The sequence below is a fragment of the Otolemur garnettii genome, unplaced genomic scaffold, assembly GCF_000181295.1.
Source record: "Otolemur garnettii isolate 467f Iridium unplaced genomic scaffold, OtoGar3 scaffold00135, whole genome shotgun sequence".
Classification (NCBI taxonomy): domain Eukaryota; kingdom Metazoa; phylum Chordata; class Mammalia; order Primates; family Galagidae; genus Otolemur; species Otolemur garnettii.
This window is the reverse complement of record NW_003852530.1, coordinates 3,486,702-3,491,080: the sequence shown is the minus strand read 5'-3', so window position 1 is coordinate 3,491,080 and position 4,379 is coordinate 3,486,702. Positions and strand designations below refer to the sequence as shown.

The window sequence follows — 4,379 nt, the reverse complement described above, 5'->3', positions numbered from 1 at the left end:
TTCCTGAGCCTATCTTTAGATCCCTCCCTCCCTCCAGAGGGATGTATTAAAAAACATGGTTAAGAATAGACCTTGTATTTAAATTTGAAGAGAATTCTAGTCAAATAATGTGCTCAGATAATTTCTACGTAAGCATGTTTGGGGTAAAATATATATATATATATAATTGTATTTATATATTTGCAGTCTTTTTTTTGACATTGCAGTGGAAGTGTCTCTTCAGTTCTTTCAGAAGATGGGCTGCCACTGTGAACAGTTTAGTTTGATGGGCCACGGAAACTGGTAATTGTCAGTCAAAATTGTGCAGTCAAAAAAGACTGCAAATACATAAATATATATATAAATATATATATATTAAAATGTATATATATATATATATTTTGAAATGGGGAGATTCCCTTAGATGTAGGAAGCTGGAACTGAAGATGAGTTATATGGAAGAAGGAGGTTACCTATCCAAAGAAATCTAAGACATTGTTTAGGGTCTGGCTGCCTGGGACTCAGAAATGGTGACTCTTTGTTGGGAGGGGTTGGGCGCAGTTCTAAAGGGGACATAGTCCGGATGAGAATGATTAATAGGATCACTCATCTTCAGAGACCCAGGAGATCTTTAGCACCTCCGGATATATGAGGCTTCTATTGAAGTTTGTATCAGGGAGATGCATCTGGGGTTTTAGTTCATTTCACACCACTGGAGGCAACCTTGAGGGCTGGCTGGAAGGGGCCTGAGGTGGCCGCAGAGAGTCCTGGGGGCAGAGAAGCAAGGTCCCTGCTTTATCACCTCGGGGGACTTGGTGTTCTGGGCTGGTTTATGGAAAGCATAAGAGTGCACGGCTGCTGTGGTCACAAGGCAGCCCATCGAGGTGACAGTTTCCCTTGATGGCTGCCGTTCTGTTTGTGGCTACTGATCTGCAACATTTTGGGGAAAATACAGTTTCTTCATACCTGTCATTCCTCAGGTATAGCCAGAGACCTTCTGTGGGATGGGCATGTTCCCACAAACCAGCAGAAAGGAGGGCCTTGCACGTATGGTCAACCAGAATAAGGCTTTGGAGAAGTAACTAGCTGAGGCCAGGAACCAACACAGAGGCTGTTGGGATGGGTTGGATGTGTGTCTGGGAAATCCAGGGGCAGGTGACACATATAACAATCTGTGGTCACTTAACGGAAAGCTTATGGTATCAATAGAGGATGAAAGGCCCGCCAGACCCTAAGGTTCTGGGGACTAAATGAAGGGACCAAGGAGATCATTCAGATCCAAAGCAAACAAACAAAAACTGACCAAACAAGAAGGAAAGTCTGGCTCGAATGGCATCGGTCCTGGGTGTCAGTGTCCCCTGTATCACTTTATCTGACTGGGTGACCTCCCCGGGCCTCAGTTGCCGTCTTCAAATATTGATACGATGTGATCTCTACCTCGCTTGGAGCTGTGAGAACATAGGCTCAGGACGTGCAGGGAGCAGGCCCTCAACAGGCGCACGTCCTTCCCTCTGGTCTTCCAGGGACCCTTTCTGCCTGGGGCCTGACATTTCCTGCCTCCTCTGCCCCTCTCCTCATCTTATCGAAGAGCCAGCTGCTTTGCAAAGGGGCTTCTGGTGGACTGTGTCCAGTTATGTTGTAGGTTCCAGCCCAAACACTCCAAGGAACATTTTGGAACCGTATACAAACACACACAAAAGAAGGCAGAGATAGGAGCAGACCAGATTGTGGGGAGGCTCCAAGCAGCAGCCGTGTCATCTGATTCCCGCAGGGAATTCATAGATCTTGGCTCCAAGATGGCATTCTGGTCAACAGTGTCTGGTTTGCTCAACTTCTGTGCAGGGCGAGAGGTGGCACTGTCCAGGGAAGTGCTTTAGCTCAGCACTTTCTCTGTGCTTTCACAAGCGAGGCATCGTGACGGCTCACCCGACCGTGACTTTTCATCTGATTTCCTTTGGGGCAACTCTAGCTGAAGCCCACGCCCAGGTGTCCCCCACCGCTGGCAAGATGGAAGAGGTCCTGGAGAACAAGTTTCTCTGGTTCCCGAGCATCAGCAGATTCGAGTGCATGTCCGAAGGTAATTGCGTGAGGGAACAAGTTAGCCCTAATCGCGTGGTCTTATGAGCCCCAGTGATAAATGGTGTATGTTCCAATGATTGTAGGAATTTTATTTTCATCTGGTTTTTTATATTGCTATAAATATTTTGCATTTACCAAATAAAGTGTTTGCTATGTAGAGATCATAACTTCTGGGGCCTAAATTTGCTTCAGATGATAGGCAAATTATAGACTACAATATGTGATCAAACATAGTATGCGGAACTTAAATGGAGTGAGCCCTGAGGACGGAGCCTGCTTAAAACTATGGGGGATGGAATAAATGGGAGTTTTAGCAACGCTATCGCTGATTCCAGCAGATAAATTATGCTGTGCCTTTTTGTATCTCTTTGGGACTGTACTACATAAATTATGACCAAATATAATTTAGGCTATCAGCCTATATTTCTGAACATCCATCTTGTACATTTTAAGTACAAAATTACCATTTTGCAGAAGTATAAAATTGAGACAAATTTTTTTCCATCTGTGCATTTAACTTCTGCGTACTTTATAGCAGCTAAAGGGTTCGAAAGGACCTCATTACCATCCGGAGGGGACGTTCGCCCCGCGACTATATAACTGTATTAAGATCTACATAAACGGGAATAAAGTCCGAGGGACAGTGGAATGTGGAATTATATATTCTTTCTTAAATGGAGATGTAACTTTTACATAAAACTGCTCATCGCTGCTTTTCTGAATAAAAGGAACTGTTTATAAATTCAAAGTTGCTGATGGAGGAGGCTGGGTTTATGAAAACTCTTTTCAAATACTCAGAAAGGGCAGGCTCTTGGTGGCAAAAGGCACCTTCAGGAGATCTCTGTGCTATTGGACAAAGGTCTGGCCTGGGACTCTGGTGTGGATCGTGAGGTGGCAGTGGACCCTTGGAGCTTCAGCTTACTGTCCCCCAAGCAAGGTATCTTTGGACTTCTGAGCAATGTGAAAGGGGGCGGTCACACAGCCCCTGTGCTCACCTGTCACGGATGAGGCTTCTTAGCATGACTTCAGATACTGGCTTTTCAGGGGGTCGGGGTATGTGGGGTGCTGCGCGGGACCAGGAATCAGTGAGGCCAGTTGGGGACTGACAGGCTTCCTAACTGTCCTCCCACCAATTGCAAATCTTTGCCACCATCTCCATGGACCACACCAGAGTTTTGTTTTGTTTTGTAAGATCTCAGTGAATTTCCCCTCTGAATCCTTCCTTGCCCCCTGTCCTTTCCCTTACACCAGTGTACTGTTTTTCTTTTTCCTGCATCCCCTCTCTTCCTGGAGGTGCATTTCCCACTCCGTTTTGTCGACCTCCCTGTCTGTTGGTCAGCCCCCCTCCTTCTGATCTTCCCCCCGCTGGCCCAAGTGCACAGCGAATGTCTGTTCCAGCCAAGTGAGGTGGCCTGTGTGTCACCTGCAGTGAGCACGGCGGGGGAAGTGCTGAGGGGCTGATCCAGACTCCATGCTTGTCTTTCTCTTTTTTAACAATTTCAGATGAATATGATGATACAAAGGATTACATTACATTGTTTGTTAGGAATTTCATTTTCGTCTGGTTTTTATATTAAACTGTAGTGGAGCCTTTCACTCGGGGGGTGTGTTGCATGCCTTACACTGTGCCCATTAGGTGGGAGCACACTGATCCTTGTCCCTTCTCCCCTCAACCACTTCTCTCCCCACCACTTGAATTCAATTGTGTTCTTCTCTTGTGTGGGCAGTGTTCAGGGTTCACCTACTGGCTTCATATTAGTATTGAGTACACTGGATACTTGCTCTTCCATTCTTGTAATACTTTACTAAGAAAAACGTGTTTCAGCTCCATCCAGGCAAAGACAAAGATATCAAGCCTTCGTCTCTTTTTATGTCTGGGTAGTATTCCACGGTGTGCCTATTCCACAGTCTATCAATCGATGGGTTGCTGGGCTCTTGGGTTGACTCCACATTTTGGCAATTGTGAATTGAGCTGCGATAAACATACTAGTGCAAATGTCATTATGGTAAAATGATTTTTTCCCCTCAGACTCTATTCATGAAGGGGCTGCAGCCCGGGCAGGGAGGGGACATGGCCAAGTGTGCAGAGAAGGCCCAGCTGAGGGTCCCCGTGCAGCTGGAGGTTTGCATGGTGGTTCTGTGGAGCTGCTCAGAGATGGGAGTGATGGATGCTCGTGGGATCTGTTGCATGTATCAACTACACACTGGATCCTGCTTCCTCAGCAGTTTGGGGAACATCAGATGAGACCAGAGGGAAGGATGGGCCTGTGAAGGGATAGATATCTGTCCCTACTCTGTAAGGTGAAAGTCCCGGCTTGGTT

At 46.3% G+C, this 4,379-nt stretch overlaps 1 non-coding gene across 1 annotated transcript; it reads left to right on the top strand.

The window, feature by feature from the left end:
• Window positions 1-802: 802 nt before the first annotated feature.
• Window positions 803-936, top strand: LOC111727983. The gene has a single exon (XR_002775410.1). It is a non-coding gene; the product is annotated as a small nucleolar RNA SNORA16B/SNORA16A family (small nucleolar RNA).
• The last annotated feature ends 3,443 nt before the right edge of the window (window positions 937-4,379 follow it).